This window comes from Emydura macquarii, unplaced genomic scaffold, assembly GCF_026122565.2.
Source record: "Emydura macquarii macquarii isolate MOO-44397 ecotype Brisbane River unplaced genomic scaffold, CSIRO-AGI_Emac_v2 contig_1263, whole genome shotgun sequence".
Lineage (NCBI taxonomy): Eukaryota > Metazoa > Chordata > Testudines > Chelidae > Emydura > Emydura macquarii.
Genome location: NW_027131400.1, coordinates 659,894 through 678,509, shown reverse-complemented (window position 1 = coordinate 678,509; position 18,616 = coordinate 659,894). Strand labels below are relative to the sequence as shown.

The 18,616-nt window shown below is 40.6% G+C and overlaps 1 long non-coding RNA gene across 3 annotated transcripts in view; it reads left to right on the top strand.

Moving 5' to 3' along the window:
* LOC137154657 (uncharacterized) overlaps nt 1-18,616 on the top strand; it is a 64,459-nt gene that overhangs the window by 2,668 nt on the left and 43,175 nt on the right. Inside the window, exons 1-3 of one of the 3 annotated variants that reach the window (XR_010920261.1) lie at nt 4,292-4,643; nt 6,594-6,691; nt 8,503-8,572. This is a non-coding gene — a long non-coding RNA (uncharacterized lncRNA). Of the gene's footprint in view, nt 1-4,291; nt 4,644-6,593; nt 6,692-8,502; nt 8,573-18,616 lie in introns of those variants that run through there. The other 2 variants (XR_010920262.1, XR_010920260.1) reach the window with 2 other exon arrangements.

Genomic DNA, 18,616 nt, shown 5'->3' with positions numbered 1-18,616 from the left:
GCCAAACAATAGCCAAAGACTTAGCACTCAAAAATATCTGCACAAAGGTGTAGGAGCTGAACTTTAGGCAGCCAGGTTTGAAAATGTTGGGTTTGGCGAGTATGTGGAGGTGAGTAGACATTTTTTTAAGAGGGGAAACTGCAAAAATATTTGAAAGAAAGCAGTTTTTTGTTGAATATCAGATGTTTCACGTTCATTTTTCTTTCAAGAAAAACATTGTTTCATGTACTTTAATAAGTGAAATGAAAAATTTGTTTCATTTTGAAAAAAAATCATTTAATTTAGAAACGTTTTCATTTTATAATTTGGGGTTTCCTGCCTCTTTTGTTCACTGGAGCGGGGGGAGAGGAAAGGTGGAGGAATAAAAGAGAAAGCCAGATGAAAAACATTTTTCTCCCTTCCCCAACACTTTTTCTATTAGAAAGAGTAAAAAAGTGAGAAGGTATCTTTCTACCCACTTTCTCTCACTTTCTAACTTTTTTTTTCTACTTTTTCCTGTGGCAAAAATTAAATTGCAAAATGACATCATGGAAAAAAGGAGGGAGTTTCCCATGGCTAAGTAAAAACTCTGAATTTTGTTCAGAAATGAATTTTAGCACATTTTTAACTAATTTGGGGGGTGGGGGAGGTTAAAAAAAAAAAGTAAAAATCAGACTTATTTTGGACAATGAAAGTAGCATAGTCAGTTTCACTTCCCCCCCCCCCCACTCCCACCTCCCCCCGTCTGGTTCACTTACTAGTTCTTGTACACTAGCTAAACACTGAAAAATCTGAGTTCCATGTAGTGCAGGGAATGTCTTAAGCCAAATAAGATCTTTTCATTTAAATTTGATTTTAAAGACCCATGGAACATTTGTTGTTCTGGTGTAGTAAAACCCTTTAAAACTAAACACAACTAAAATTTGGATCTAACCTATCTGCCAGATACATTGTTTACTGATACATTCAAGGATTAAGTTGGGAGAGGCACGGCATCCTTTTGGAGGACTGCTACCTTTATCAGCGGTGGCTGCTGCAGCTGCTAGCCCTTCCAGACTTGTATGTATGATGCACATTTTAGTGCTATGTCGGTGCAGATCTGATCTCAGATGAGAGCCCTGTGTGACTTACACATAGAGCTTTTCTGTATATCTGAGAATCTGTGAGTAGGAATAAAAGTTTCCAATGCTGTTGTAAGCTATTAGAAATTGTATTTATTAAGTATTATGCAAAGTTCCTCACTTCTCAAACACCTTTATGTAGAAGGTACTCTGTTCTGCATAATGGAGCTGTATACATTTTTCAGAGTTGCATGGGATTTAGTCATATAATTACCATTAAAGCAGAAAGAAATTGTTTGTGCCTAATTCCCATGCAGCTCTTAGAAAATGTATTGTAGTAACAGCTTCAGCAGTAGGTCTTAAAGGCTTTAATAAAACCACCTTCGTTAGCATCTACATGCATGGCTTTGTATCAGTTTTGCATTTTGTCATAAGACCTTGGAATCTGTCTCAGAATTTCTGTTAGAATTAATCCTCCCTAGTCATGGTAAAGTTGCAGTACAATGTATTAACAGCTTCACGTTCCCTCAAAATAAAGATGCTGTTATTAATGCTTGTTATCACTATGGCTACTTCTGTACTGGAGATGGGACCAGGCCCTGGGTTGTGCTGGAACCACCACTACCATACACATCTAAACCCCAAAAGCACAGATTTCAAGGTGTGCAGAGAGAGAATGCTACCATGTTGGAGTGGTGTGGGTATGAACATGCCTCAGGCTGTGACACAGCCCTGTACCCATGCCATTTTGTAGTGTGAATGGAGCTAAGGGATGTGTAGCAGGTCCTGAGTCCAATAGTCCTCCAGCTCTGTTCCAGCAATGCCCTGACCTTTTCCTGAGAGACCCTTTCCTAAATCTGTAAATGTTCTGGTTTCCCCCATTCTCCCTGGTAGTAGTGAGCTGCACGGAGCACTTAAGAACTATTTTCTACTGCACTCTTGTCACAAGAACAAGTGAACATGTAACCTACTCTGAAAGCTGTGGCCTGGTCAGCCGAGCACACCCAGCTGTGTGTGACTGGAGTTCACTGTCCTCCATGACTTCTTCCACAGCACCAGGAACATCCACCTTTAGCAGGAGAGGCTGGTGCAGGCAGTCATTCACCAGCCTAGTGCAGGGAACTGATAAAGAATCTCAGGCTCCAGTACCGGAAGGCAAAAGACTGAGGCAGGTGCTCCAGCAGGGGTCCTGCAGTATGCCCCTTCAAGGAGCTGGACTGGGTGCTATCTAGTCTGAGGGCCAAGCTTGCGGTGACTAACAGCCCCCATCGGCTTCATCATCTAACAGCATGACGAGAAGGGCTGAGGTGAGGAGACAGCAGGGACCATAGAGGAGGTGGCCCTGTAAGACATGGAGGAAGAGGAATGAGTTATTCTGCACCTCTACCCAGAGAAGCGGGCTCAGCAACCCCCTCCTGATGAATCAGTGGAGGGCCTTGAGATTCTCTAGGAATGGGAACCTAAGGCTAAAAGTTAAATTTCCACCCTCCATGCCAACATCCCCTCTCTCTTGCTGCAGAACTGCAAAGCCACCTTCCTACTTTCCCCACCCCTACCACCACCTGTAAACCCAACATTTTATTGAATTACCATGAGCCACTATAAAGCTGTGGGTGGGACTTATAGAACAGCTTATCAGAAAGCTATCATAGTGCCCTTGGCTTTGTGGGTCTCGGGCAAGAGGCTGTCAGGGAGAGAGGGGATTAGGGGACAGAACACGTGTACAAGATTAATGGTTCTCCAGCATTTCAGCTGTATTGTGCTCCTTTCAAGATCACAGACTTTCACTACAGTAACACACCCCTCCTCTCCTCCGCAACTGGGAAGTGCAGAAGGGGGCGGACTTAGTGTCAGGGCTGCTTACATGTAGCAAGGAGAAGGGAAATCTTTGCTTTGAGCGCAGACCCCTGTCACTATACAAATGTTTTCAAGCATTCCCAGGCCCTGTCTTCCAGGGTCTCCATGCTCTAAGCCATGCCACAGAAGCTGGAAGAGAGGGGTAAAGGTGGGGAATCTGCTCCAGCAGCTGCACAAACACTGCATGGTGTCCCTTTGCAGTGGAAGGCAAGGGGCTTGGGGTCTTGATTGGAAAGTTAATGGAACAAAGTAAAGCTGCTGTGTGAATTTCCCCACTCACCCCTATTCTTTCTCTGCTCATCGCTGGATGTGGGGCTAGACTTCTAGAGGCTGCAGGGACAGGTGCGTGTTTGCAGTGGTTCACTTCTCCCCTCCCCTGCAGTCTGTCTGCTAGTTTAGAATACAGTCTATTTCCATTTGGATTGCCTCCCCATCCTGTAAACCTAGGTCTGCAAACTTCTACTACAGCAGAACCCCCAGCAGGTTCTTAATATTCAATGGCAGCACAGATCCAGCTTGGTCCACCTTCTTGGCTCACCAAACCCCTCCATTCAGCACTATGTTGAGCAGCACAAACTGCTCTAGCAGCGCTTGCTAGATCCCTGTAACAGGACTAGGAAGCCACCACCATTTTGTGGTCTGTTACTTTCAGAACTGCTATGTTCTCCAACTCTTGGCCAGCTTTAACAGAAGACAGTGGGAACTTTTAATGTTGCCTCTGGAATAAATGTATACCCCGCAACCCCATCACATACTTATCAGCATTACATTTTTTTAAAACTAATAGTTGGTGCTCCCTACCATTTTCAGCAGATGTTTCTTTCTCAGGGGCTGCAAAAATTGTCTGAGAAATAAGGTAAAGGAAACATTCACCTCCTTGACCTACTAACAAATATCTCTATTGTGGCTTCAACAGGAAAGTTCTGTTACAGGGCGTGGAGGGAGGGGTTTCTTGCGCAATTTCCAAGAAAAAAAATATGTATAAAGCTGCTTTTGTGACTGACTTGACAGGCCCTCTGGCTGAGAAGGATAAACTCATACTGCCTGGGAGACAGCAGCAGCTGCCTGGGGACATAAGGGCAGACCAAGAAGGACATGGAGGGCCTGCTCAGTAGCATTGACAGAAGCAGTCAGGACAAAAGCAGTTTCTCTTTGGGAGGAAGGGGTTTGTGGTGGACTGGACTCCCTGCACCAGTGGTGAAAGAGCTGAATTAGGCCAGGTGGGCCCAATCAGTTAATTAGGCTGCAAGCAAGGGAGATTTAGGCTGGAGGCAGTTAATTAAGGATAGGCTCAGCTGTGCAGGAACAGGCAGGGTCTGTATACAGCTCACTAGCTGGCTGCAGAGGGCTGTAGTTATTTGCTTCCTGAGTGGAGGGAAGCCAGGTGTGGAGGGAGAAACTCAGGGAAACAACAGCAAGAGGTAGGACTGTACAGGTAGTGAGGCTGCTTGTTATAGTGTCCCTGGGGTGGAACCCAAAGTAGAGGGCAGTCCTGGGTTCCCCTATCAGCTAGTGGATAGTGACAAGGGTGTTGAAGGTGCTAGCCAGGCAGCAGGTCTGGAAAGACTGAATTCCCTAGAAGGGGAGGACTTTAGTGACCTGGCCAGAGGGCTAAGCCCCAGAGATGAAACTGTGGACTTGGAAGTGAGCAGGACAGCAGAGTGAGATAAGATGGGAAAAGACAACATGAGAGTGCAAACGGGCAGAGCTAATCCCCAGAATGGCTGGCAGGAGGCAACACTTGTGGTGAGTGAACCCTGTGACAGGGTTGTTGAGCAGAAGGAATTTCCTCCCCTGCTCCAGAGACAAAAGTCAATAATGATCCAGTTTCTGGAACAGGTTACAGGAAACAGGAGCTTACCCAAAGGGCCCAGGAGTATGCCCTGTTTAATCCCTGGCACATGTGGTGGTGGAAAGAATTTGAGTCCTCCACTGCTGCAATAGCCACTACCATGAAGGGAAACAGTCACCTCCTCACCCTCCAGCTATCCCCCTTCCTGTGTCTACAACCCAAAGTACTGCTGAGGTGGAGGATCCAACCGTGCCTCTCTCATCCCCACCCAGGTGAAGCTGCAGGACTTTCTAAGCACAACAAGCTTCACAAGCACCCAAAACCCCTCCCAGGGGAGCCCTGTGACCATGCAGGAGGGGAATGATGAGCCTGAGACCGTTCCTGAAGGCTAGTATGTGTCTGGCCCCCAAACCCTGTTTGTCTCCGCTCCTCCCCAAACCACTTCCTGCAGCCATTCTCTCCCCTTGTCCCCCATTTTCTGGGAAAAGATGAAACAAGGACACATGGTCATAGGTGTTAAAGTTCTTTGGGAAGTATGATCCGTTCAGCTTTCTTTCACAGCTGCTGTTAGGAAAGAGTTGAGAGTTACACTACACTTACTAGTTTCAATACAAGTCATTTTCATTTATTTATGTATGGATCCTTCATACAGATTGTAATTTTTTTTTGGTCCCCACTTCTTTAACTTTGAGCTCCACCAATTGATGCTGCAAGTCAGGTAACTGCCTGGGGCAGAAAGCCACATTATCATCTCTCTCCCATTCCAAATTTCCTCCCCTCGATCTTCTATGGCAGATATATGTGAATATAGAATAGTAAACTGGAGACATGTGGAAAGTGTGGTATTCAGGGAAATAACAAATAATTATATCCCTTTTCTTTATTTTTCACAGTTAATAAAGTTTCCTATGGGTTTGAGAACTGGGAAAAACAAAGCAAAGTAACTAACTTCTGCCACATAGTAGACAGCACTAGTGTGGCCCTTCCAACCCCCACAAACAATGACCCTTTGAATGATGGTGTTGCCTATAGTTAAAAGGCAGTAAGTGCTCCTGCGATTGTGTGTGGAGAATATTTGTCAAAACCAGTTGTAAAAGCTCTTCCCCACCCCTTCATCAACTGTTCTGATGGTCCTACAAACCTTGATATTCTCCCTAACCTGGTGTCAGGCTAACAGTGGTGAACACTACCACAACAAAAAAAGTGCAGTCTTACAGGTCAGGCACTCTTTGCAGCACCAACCACAAGCTACAAAGTGCTATATCTGAGGAGGTGCTCAGCCCTAATTACATGTAATAAGTGATTACCTAAATGAGTGGCTAATGCCCGTTGGTAGGAGGGGAATGAAACTGTGCGTTGAAACGCAAGTGAGTGGGAATGTTCCGTGTATGTTTTGACAGCAACAGTAGCAGGGTGTATGATGCTTTGCTTGGAAGTAGGCTGAGGTCACCCACTCTTACAATTTGTGCTTGTGTCTTGAATCTCTGATTTCCCAGCCTGCTATGATCCAGCACTAGTATGAATGTTCACTAGATCAAGCTGTCTGTAATTGTTTTTCAAGTTGCTGCTTCTATCCTGTGCATGCTGTCCCAAAGTAGTTGCCTTTAGTCTCACACATGCTATGAAACTCTCAGCACACCACAATAACGCAGATGGTATTGGCACAGTGGCATCTAGGCATAGGCAATGTCAATGAGCTTTCAGCCATCCAAATCCATTCTCCACTACCATCCTGCAGCTGCTTAGCTTGAAGTTGAATTCCCATTGGTGCTGAGGTAGAGTTTTGCTAGCCAGGGTAGAAGTGGGTAGGCTTAGGGTTCCCCAGAGTAGCTGGGCATGGAGATACCATATAGAACCATGTCATTTCTGGGGAATAAAGTCCCTTCCTCCCTCTTCAATTACAGTTCCGATTGTCTCAGCATCCTGGCATCATGAATCTTCCCTGTGTGTCCAACAGTCTTCATTAACTTGCGTTTGTGATCCACTAAGCCTCGAAGAATGAGTGAGTAATAACTATTTTTACTGACACAATCACTTGTTCCTTTTGGTATGCAAAGTTTGGGAATGTGAGTGCCTCGGTGGCCTCTTGTGCAGGTTCAGAAACCCCATTCTCTGGAACCCAACTATAATTTCCAGAAATTTGTCCATGCATGGTTAGATGACCGTTGATAGCTTTGCAAACCTGTATCACTGCAAGCCTGACAGTTGCCTTCTCCACCCTGAAGTGGTTTGTGACTGTAGTTAGTGACTGTGAAGTGGTTTTTGATAGTAGCAGCCCAGCACTGCCAGCTTCCAAAGGGAATGGTCACCTATTTTTGCACTAGAATGGGTCTACAGAATGCAGTTTTTTGCCACTGCAGCTCCAGGGCCAGTATCTCTTAGAGATCCAGGAACACAATCTCCTCGATTTTGAAGTTCTGTAGCCACTGGTCATTATCCTAAGTTTCCAAGATGATGTGATTCCACCACACCATCCTGGTTCTCCAGGTCAAGCAGCAGCAGTCTACCTATAGATACACAATCATGACACCAGCAGTCCTGCATGTGTCATGGAACAACAGTAGATCGGCCACTGTCCTAGTCACCTGTCTTTGACTTGTGAGAAAGGTCTGAGTCCATTCACCTGAAATTCTTACCAGTCACATACTGCAATACATGCACATTTGTCCCACAAGAAGGAGCAGCAGCAGAAACATATCATTGGTCACTTTGCTCCATGTCTTCCACCAAGTTTGCCGGAGATGGGGTGAGCGGGAATTACCATTGACAAGTGTGTGACGTGCCAACAGCATACTGAAAGGCATTTCCTGGAGCGTTTCCTGTGATGCACAGAACCCTGTCATGCTGCCAATGAATGTACCAAAAAGCAGCAATGTTGATGTGGATATGTGCATACGGCTTGTACCTGTGTCTAGCACAGTACATGAGCGTAGGTATGGGGTACATGAAGAAGCATATACTGTACATGGGTAAGTAGCCAGATATGAGCAGCAGTATAGACATAGCCTATCTGAGAGACCTATATGGGTTTTGTTCCTCAAATTCACAGGATACTGGGTAAGTGTCATTTATCTTATCTCCAGTGGTTGCTTTATTGCCCTCAAAAAGAGATACCATAATGAGCTGCTATTTTCACTTGTAGGTTATCAGATGGTCAGTTTAAATCTGGTATCAGAGAGTTTTTAATATCTTTTGCAGTTGAGGGAAAGAATGACTCCTCTGTGCAGTAGTTCTAAGATACAAAGTGCACTTTCTAAACTGGAAAGTGGTGCTGGCTTAACTACGTTGGTTAGGAGTGAGAAACTCTGCTGGTATAAACTTGTGTAGACATAACTAAGCTGACAGAAAAGTGCTTATCTAATATCATTTGAAGAGGTAGTTTAGGTATATTGGCAGCGAAACTCCTTCTGCCTGCTTTCACGGTATCGCCCCAAAGATGTTATCGTAACCCAGTCAATGTCTAATGTTAAACAAGGCCTGGGGTCTGGGATATGGGATGCAAGAGACTTCAGCCTGTTTAGTACTATGACAAACATTTCATTAAACATCTTTTTGCCCTTTTATCAAAGATAAAGAAAAGAAGGAAAATCAGTTAAAACACTTGAAATGTAAAGTATTAAGGCTTTCATTTTAACATTCCTTTTGCCTTTTGCTGGAGAGAGATTTTTAGAAGGAAAACCCCTTTGCTTGACAGTCTCTTAGATATTATCAAAGAGAACTCTCCTTTTGGGGAAAAGGGAAGATAATAGTTGAGATGTGCTGTTGTTGTTGTTGTTGAAGATTCACATACAATTATTCAAACCGTTTTTTTAGATTGACTCCTACAGTATGCTGAGGAAAACCAGGGAACTTCAAACTTTCAATAAACCATGTCAGTGACTGAGCTTATTATTATTTCTGTTACAGTATTAGCTGTAGACTCTACTGTGCCACGCACTGTGCAAACACATAGTAAGAGATGGCTTGCACATAATAAGAGATGGCTGCCCTGAAAAGCTTACAATCTAAACAGATGGGGGAGACCGAAATGCAGTGACTTGTCCAAGAGCAGGTCAGTGTAATATCTGGAATAGAAATCAATTCATCTAACTTCTAGTCTAATGCCTTATATACAGGACAATGCTGTCTGCATATTGATAATTTGGGGGCTTTTTGGAAAAAAACAATTAACGCACAAAGCTCAATTCTACCCTTGCGACAGCCATTGAAATTTGAATATTATCAACATTTATTCATACATAAAAAACTGTGGTATCAAAGTTAGAGTTGCTACGTGCATAACATATTGGACACAAAAACAAGGAAATGGAAAAGTTGCCTAACAATTCATTGCCTCTACTCCTCCACCAATAGCCTCCTTACCACTAGCATGCACCACAGACTACAGCCCTACCTCCACTCTCTGTGAATGCTTGCCTTCCAGAAGTGAGATTGATAAAACCAATTTTAAATTATTTTTTAACTCGCACTGACTAACTGATCTATCTAAATATCGTCAGGAAATTTGTCTATACTTGCAGATTATATGCTGTAAATTTGGGAAAGATATGCTGCATCCTCTCTACAAAACAGAGGTTGTGTATCTGATTCAAATGGAAAATCTCAATGAAGCCTTATATGGAGTAGTGAACAAGTGACTCCATAATATAGTATCATAACGTCATGGTAATGTACAGAGATTTCAAACCTCAGTTGTACAAACATAAAATATGACAACAGAAAAGAAAGAGAGTAGGGATTCAACCATTAAAAATGATGGCAGGCATACAGGCCTATTAAATCAATGAAGGCCTTTTCATTGACATCAAAGGATTATGTATATAGCAAACTAATCATATACAGTCTGATATTTTTAAGAAGCAATAGAGTAGATAGGACAGCACAGATGGGGAAAGGAGAAGTTGAAGAGAAGTAGCTTTTTGACGAAGGGTTTGACGAAGGAAATTGTGGGCTTGTACATGGCAAGAGGCTAATCTAGGAATAAGGGGCACTGTGAAACAAAGTTTAAGTATATGTAGAAGGAAGAGACAAAAGGAGCAAATAAGTATGAAGAGCTGGCCGAGCCCAGGATTACGCCTGGAGGGGAAAGAAATGAGATGAAAGCAGGGCAGTTTTCCAAAGGTTTAAAGGTCTGAAGCAGTTTGAAGTTTCTCTGGAAAGAGACAAGAAGGCAGTGGAATGAGAGGAGGTAACATTGTTGGGGAGGCAGTAGATGAAAATTATGTAGGCTGCGGCATGTTAGAGTGAAGATTGGAAAAGTGAGGCAAAAAGAGGAGACAGTCATTCAGGCAAAAGAGAACCATTAGCATAAACCAGTGTCTTGGCAGTGTGGCTAGAGAGGAAGGGGTGTGGTTTAGAAACATTTATACAAGTGACAAGATTTGGGAGGTGTATGGATGTGAGGAGAAAAGGAAAGGGAGGAATCAAAGATGACCAAATCTGTGAATTTGAGTTGTGAAGCGGATTATGGGTTATTATTCGACAGTGATTTGGGGTGGAAACAAGAGGAGAGTGTTTAGGGAGGAAACGTAAGTTCACTTGTGCCAAGGTTAGTTTAAGGCAGAGGTGGAACACCCATGAGGAGACATCAAAAAATGGGGGAGGAAGGAAGGAAATGTGATCCTGGACAGAGTTGGAGAATTCCTCAGAGTGGAGAAGAGGGCATATAAAGAGGGGAAAATCTGGATCACTGGTGTCCATTTTTAGGTATCTTATCCGTGGTAATGAAGCATTTACCAAGTTTGGCTGATCAGTATTTTTGGGCATTCTCTTTCCCTCCTAACTCCTCACAATTAGCTGTTAGCAGCTCTGCAACCTTTGGTGACTTTGGGGTTTTTTTGTTTTTATTTTCCTTACATGTTTAGATGTAGCTTCCTTGTTCCCCATGTCGTTAACTGCTGAGAAGCACTTTAGAATGGGGCTGCCAAAATTAATCTGACCTAACGTCATAAGAAGTACTGTGAGACTTTCTACAAATATAAAAACACAACCCTCACAGGTCCTAGCATTATTTCCACGATGTTAAGGAGGTACCTGCCATACATGTATCTCCTGCAACATCTGAGAAAGAGCTGTGAATCAATTTCCTACTATAATATCTGTGGCAAACTAATATTTCTTGTCATTTTGTTTAGAAGTGCTTATAGGTAGAGTTTTCAAAATGCAAAAGGTTTGTGTCCAAGGGAACAACCAGGATAATTAATCCAAATTAACAAAAGGTGTGAATTTGAAGTGGATTCATTAAACCACAATAAATCCCTGTGTGAATGCTCTTATTCAGAATTCAAGTGATCTTAATACAGATTATTTAATTCATTTTGGAAGTGAATTAATATTAAACCAAATTAAAGTTACTTTTAATTTTGAATGAGGGTGTTGACAGAGAGGTTTAATGTGGTTTAACCAATCCACTTCAAATTCACAATGTTAGTTAATTTGGATTAATTTTCCTGGATGTCCCATGTAGACAAGCCCTAAGAGTTAGACTCTCAGTTCTCATTGACTTTCAATCAACAAAGGGCATTTTAATTCCTTTATGCATGTTGAAAATACCATCCCTTATTATTTTCTGAGGAAAGTTTATCTGATTACAAAATAGGCCACTATGGCAGGAAATATTGGTGTTTTGAGGTTGCTAGAATAATTGTGCTTTATTTCTTCCATATCACTAGGATACAAATATTTTTTAAAAAAATCATATCCTAGCATTGGAAATTGAATGGAGGCTGAAAGTGGGGAGAGGGACTCTTGCAGTAGATTTATTGATGGATTTATTAGTTTTATATATATATGTTATTGTTGGGGTCATGTTATCTGTGGGTAAATGCCAGAATCTTTCTGTTTGAATGTGTCTTTGAGTTTGTCAAGGGCATCCATCTCTCGGGATACTCTGAAGTTGTGTAGAATAAATAAAGCTGGCAAAGCAATAGGATAGAATGAATGACTCAGCAAGTTTCCACACATTAGGCCAAACACTTGCTCTTGTTAAGTGTTTGGATACCATGCCGATAGGAATGGTATAATAATACAGTTTTTAAAATTGTCTAAAACTCCTGTTCAAGGTGAGTAGGATTTGGCCCTTTAAGAAAATGGTAGATTTCTTCTTGGTTTTATTTGAGTTGGGAATTTTGCTCCCTTTCTTCAAAACTTAAAACTCGGGGTTAAGGCTTCCTAAGGCAGTTAATGAGACTGCTCAAGAAGGCCTCAAAAAAGCAACTTTGAAAGAATTAAAAAAAAAAAAAAATCTCTCTGCTTATAGCAAAGAGACCCCTTTCTTTTCATCACCCTCCTTTAAAAAAAAAAAAATGACTAAAAGGTGCATTCAGTCTGAGTGACTTAGATTAATGTGTGTCAAATGGAAAAGGTAAAAAATCAATCCTTTTAATAAGATGAAAATAGTTAAATATAGATATAAAATACTGAACCTAATTTTCAAAGGATGGCTTGTAGACATTAGATTTTGAAATTCACAGGGATACCTTATAATCTATTAGCAAAACGTGGCCTATGATGCTGTTGTATGGAATTGAAAAAAGATCATTTACAGTACAGACACTAAGTAAAAAAATATACATTTGTCCTGTAATGAGGCACTTTGTTTCTTCTTGGAGATGAACTGAAATAAAAATGGCTTAACCTACTTTTTTGCTATTATCTAAAATGTTCCTGTAAAAACCTGGGTTTTTTATTCTAAGTTCTAATTAATATAGTGGTTTAAAACAGTTTTAAGATGTGTATAGGCATGCCAAAGATATAAATATCATTTGGGAATCTACTTTTTAATTTTATAGATAAAAGTTTAATTCAGCAAAATCAGCCCCATTGGTTTCTGTAGATGTCAGAAGCCCTGGAAAGCATCTATGGCATTAAAAAATATGAATCTTCCTCACCAGATTAAAGAGCTACTACTGTTACTGTCAAAAATTCTGAGTGTTGCATTGAAGTTCTATCTTTTGGGATGTAATTTAGCCACAGTAAAAATTCTATGTTAATATTCCAACTCAACATATTCCAACTAAAACATAGTTTCTAGATGTCCAAATTTCAAACTTCAGTCATCTTTAATCATCTGTGTGAATATTTTGGTACACAGGTATTGATTTAGATAATCACAGGGATTTAGCATGCCTAAATCATACTTCAATCCCTAAAGAAGGTATTTAAATATGTATGTAGGGGGCTAATTTAGGGCACCTAAAATTCAACCTTTATAGGAAATCCTATAAAAGGGTACAAAAGTATTTAGTGTTCCATGCTATGGTAAATGAGGGTCTACCATGCTGTGATCAATTAGATTGCTGTATAATAAGCACAGTCACTATTTACCTTGATGTAAATGAAAAGGCATATGGCAAAGCATTTATTATGCTGTATATTTTCCGGTACTGTGCATGTGAAGCAAACAATGACAACAGTTACTAGAGTAGTCAATCAGAAACAAATTCAGTGCAGAATACATTAAAGAAAACAATAATTTATTTTTAAAGCTGCTTCATTACCATCTGCTTTACTACCTGAGGCTGTAAAGCTGGCAAACTGTATGCAGGTTTGGGCCTGAACTGCTCATGGATGAGAGATGTCTGAAGAAAATTTGTGGCTGCTCCTGAAAACTGTACTCCTCACTTGATCCTGGCCAAAGCCAGCTTGAGTAATTGCATTCTGCCTCCCTACATTTCCCTTAGTTTCAATTGGATAAGTCATTCATATTCACTTTCTGCCCTAAAATGTTCAGTCGTGTTACTGTGTACAGTTAAATAACTGCAGCTTTCTGCACAAGAGAGAGCTAAAATTCACTGTTGGGTGAAGTGATGTATGTATCATAAACTTTTATATATTAGAGGCCAAATTCTGCTCTTAGACAAAGAGCACATAAGAGAGCACAATTTGATTCTACCTGTTGACAAAGCATTTTGGGGTCCATTCAAATGAAAGGTGTTATAGCAACATTGTGTTTGTGATTCTAATTAAAGCTTAGGTGCATTGACGTCTTTGGATAGAAAGCACCATAGAAGTGCAAAATATTTATTATTGCTTTTATTTGAGAGGAATATACCAGTTTAGACTGAATAAGAATCAAATAGATCCTCAGCTCAAATCTCATACTAGCTCAAATCCAAACTCTTTTTCAGGTTTGAAGATCAGTTGTGATACCCCTCTTCCTAATAAACCATGTTTCCTGTAGTTTCTCTCAGAAGTCAAAGCGATCTCTCTGCTTTTCTTGCTGCTGTGTTCAAACCTCATGACCTCCTGAGGTCCGAGAGGAAGCAGTTTGTCAGATTCTGAACTGTGCTCAGTAGAAGTTAATTGAGCTGTTCTGCATTTACACCAGTGTAAATATAAGATCAGAATCTAGTGGTAGCATTCCTAGATGTATCTAACCTAAGAAAGTGACAGAACTCATGAGACAGAGAGAGAGAAGTTGGTCAGGTATAGAGAGTTGCCAGACCGGGGATGTTACCTTCTTGTGTGGTGTCCTAAACATGGATATAATGAATAGTGGAAAAATTCCATGGAGTGTAGAAAACCCTGTCTGATCTGAATTAGCCCTTTCCTGCATGAAAGTGGTCCAGTTGAGTTTAATTAAAACAGTTGCTCAGAGGAGGAAAGGAAGCTCCTCCTAAGAACCCCAGTGAAAGGGCTCAATTTATTAAGAAGTAGGATCGAGAAGCTGTGGAGTTAGGAGTAAGGGCTAATCTGCAAAGTAACCTATTTTACAGGCAATCTGTCTATTTGTAGCAGGACTGGTTAGAGTACATAACTCCCTTTCATTTCTTTGTTTGCTTCTTTTGAACTGGGCTGCAGAAACCCTTGAGGTCTTAGTTAGCTCTTGTGAGAACTTAAGAATGGCCATATTGGGTCAGATTAATGTTACATCTAGCCATGTATCCTTTCTTCTGACAGTGGCCAGTGCCAGATACTTCAAAGAGAATGAACAGAACAGGGCAATTTATTGAGTGATCTATCCCCTGTCATCCAGTCCTAGCTTCTGGCAGTCAGAGGTTTAGGGACACCCAGAGCATGGGTTGCATTCCTGACCATCTTGACTAGTAGCCATTGATGGACCTATCCTCAATGAACTTATCTAATTCTCTTCTGAACCCAGTTGTGCCTTTGGCCTTCACAACAGCCCTCAGGTGGAAATACATTAATCTTTTCATGATAACATTTGTACATGTTGTACATGCATTTAAGGGGAATCACTGTGTTGGTCCAAAGAAAGTCTGACAGTGTGTCTACATTGCGGGCACTGTGTCGGGCTCCATGGATCAATACAGCAGGTTCGATTGAATGAGCAGTGGAGACCAGCTCAATGATCCTGGAAGTTCTTTCTGGCCAACGCAGTAAATCCACCCTCCCCCCCCGGAAAAGAGTAATGCTGCGTCGACTAAAGGGCATTTCTTGCCAACACAGCACAGTGAAGTTGCAGCGGTAAGTGAAAGTTAGTACATCGACAAGAGATACACAAGCTATGTACTAAAACTTGCATATCTCCTGTCTACACCACCAGCAGTGTAGACCAGACCTGAGTCAATGGGCAATCCTATTCGCAAACAATCAGTAGAAACCTATCGTTTTATATGCAATAGTGCCTGGTCAGTAGTAGTATAAGAACCATGTTAGGATTTTTAAACATAGCCAGATTTAGACACAGTTGTTGCCAGTAGGGTGTAAGCAGTTTCCTGAATTCTTTAGCATGGTTCTGAAAAATGTTAGTTATAATAAAAAGGATAAAGCTCTTTGCACTGTTTAAGAACACTGTAGACCTTTCTACTAAATAGATATTTTAAAATAGGGTTGCAGCTAGAATAGTTTTCATGCCATTCTGTCCATGACTTAAATTAGAATGAAGGCATGAAGAACTGGAAAGGACAAAGGGTCTCCTCTAGTTCCCATTGACTTCTATGGAATCAAGCCGGTAGAAAAGTTGCACCCATCTAACCAAAGGCAGGATGGTGCCCATTCAGTGTTTTGTTCATCATTCTGGTGTCCTTAAAATCATAAGGGCATGTACTACTTCCTCTGCATTTCAATTAAATGACTAGGGATTATCCAAATCATTAACTCTTATGGTAATAAGAGTTATCGCTACCTCTGAGTACAAGGCTGTTCAGAGATTACACATAAATTGAATAACTTGTTGTGAGGGTACTCCAGTCATGAGGTTTGGCCAGGGCCTTAGTTTCCCTTCAGACCTCCGTGTCTATTTTCCCTCAATGAAATTGTGGTTATTTGTCCCTCTGGCTAGACTAAAACGAATAGTTCTGTTTCAGGATATACAACAATGAAGAGAGAAAATTTCTAGACATCATTGACTGCTTTTTGGAGCAACTTGTCCTGGAACCCACAAGGGGAAAGGAATAAATCAGGAATTTCCTAAATGAAGGACAGGATCTAGTCCAAGAGGTGAATATAGCTGAACTGTTCAGTAATAGCGACCATAATGTAATTAAATTTAACTTCCTTGGGGAGAAGGGGAAGGGACACAAGGAAACTCATCAGTAGCATTTAACTTTAAAAAGGGGAACTACACAAAAATGAGGAAGCAAGTTACATAGAAATTAAAAGGAACCATCTCAAGAGTAAAATGCCTGCAACTCTACGGAAACTATTTAAAAATACTATAATAGAGGCTCACATGAAATGTATACCCCAAATGAAAAAAAAAAATCAGAAATGGGACTAAACATTAACACCATAGCTAAACAAAAGAGAAAAGAAGTGGTTAGAAGCAAAAAGCCATCTTTAAAAATTGGAAGTCAAATTGACTTGAGGAGAACAGAAAGGAGCATAAACTCTGGCAAGTCGAGTGTAAAAATTTAATTAGGCAGGCCAAAAAAGAATTTGAAGAGCACATTTCAAAATATACAAAAACTAACAGCAATTTTTTTCTAAAGTACATGAGATGCAGGCAGACTGCCAAATAATCAATGGGGCCAGTGGACGGTCAAGGTACTAAAGGAGCACTCAAGGAAGATGACGCTTTTGTAGAGAAGCTAAATGAATTCTTTGAATAGGTCTTCATTGCAGAGGTTGTGAGGGAGATTTCCACATGAGACATTCTTTTTAGGTGACAAATCTGAGGATCTGTCCCAGATTGATGTGTCAGTAGTGGTGAATTTGGAACAAATCGATAAACTAAACAGTAATAAGTTACTGGCACCAGATGGTATACACCCAAGAGTTCATATCTGAAGGACTCAGATATGAAATAGCAAAGCTATTAACTGTGGTATGTAACATATCACTTAAATCAGCCTCTCTACCAAATGACTGGAAAATAGCTAATATAACGCTTTTTTTTGTTTGTTTGTTTAAGTGCAAGAGGCAATCCTGCAATTACAGGATGGTAAGTTTAATTTCAGTACTAGGCAAATTGATTTAACTATAATAATGAACAGAATTATCAGACACATAGATGAACATGGTATGTTGGGGAAGAGTCTGTAAAGGGAAATCATACCTCACCAATCGATTATAACACCTAGAGGGTGTTGAGAAAGACGACACAGTTAATATAGTAGACCTGGACTTTCAGAAAGCCTTTGACAAGGTCCAACATCAAAGGCTTTTGAGCAACATAAGCTGTTACGGGATAACATGGAAGGTGTTCTCATGGATCAGAAACTGATTAAAAGATAGGAAACACAGGGTAGGAATAAATTATAAATTTGCGGAATGGAGAGAAGTAAATAGTGGTGTCCCGCAGGGGTCTGTACTGGGACCAGTACTGTTCAACATATTCATAAAAGATCTGGAAAAAGGGGTGAACTGTGAGGTGGCAAAATTTGCAGATGATCAAAACTACTCAAAATAGTTAAGTCCAAAGCAGACTGCAAAGAGTTACAAAGGGATCTCACAAAATTGGGTGACTGGGCAACAAAATGGCAGATAAAATTCAGTGTTAAATGCAAAGTAGTGCACATAATCCCAACTATACATACAACATGTTGGGGTCTAAATTAGTGATTACAATTCAAGAAAGATCTTGGAGTCATGGATATTTCTCTGGAAACATCTGCTCAGTGTGTAGTGTCAGTCAAAAAAGCTAACTGAATGTTAGGAACCATTAGCAAAGGGATAGATAAAGCACAAATTATCACAATGCTATTATATTAATCCATGGTATGCCCACCTTGAATACTGTGTGCAGTTCTCATTGCCCTATCTCAAAAATGATAGATTAGAATTGGAAAAAGTACAGAAAAGGACACAAAATTATTACAGGTATGGAACAACTCCCATGTGAGGAGAGATTAAAAAGACAGACTGTTCAACTTAGAAAAAGCACAACTAAGAGGGAATATGATAGATCAATAAAATCGTGAATGGTGTGTAGAAAGTGAATATGGAAGTGTTATTTAGATGTTCTCACAATACAAGGACCGGGAGTCACGCAATGAAATTATTAGGCAGCAAGTTTAAAACAATATAAGAAAGTATTTCTTCATACAATGCACAGTCATGAACTGGGCACAAAAAACAGTTCAAGTTCTATGTGGAGGGTGGTCAGGTGAGGAGGAAAAGAACTCTTTTTAACCAAGAAAGTTTTTTCATATTTTTATATAGCAGAGATTGGGATAGCATTCACCTGTAGGACATTGTAAAATCTACCCTTTCAATTACAGTCCAAGTTTTATGGTGAAGTTATACTTTCACCATGAAGCACTGCTGTTATGAATCATATTAACAATTACCAAGCTTCGATGATGAATACTAGGGGAGTTTTCTATTTGGCAGCTGAGTAAAGGATGCTAGATAAGAAATCAGCTACATCACAATAAATAAGAAATGTTAATGACTACAATATATAACTTATCATGACACACATGAACATCTGAATAATACAACATTTTATTCAGCAGAGGGGTCTTCAGATAGTACATTTGAGGAGTGCAGTCAACTTATCTAAGCTTTTATCCAAGTAACT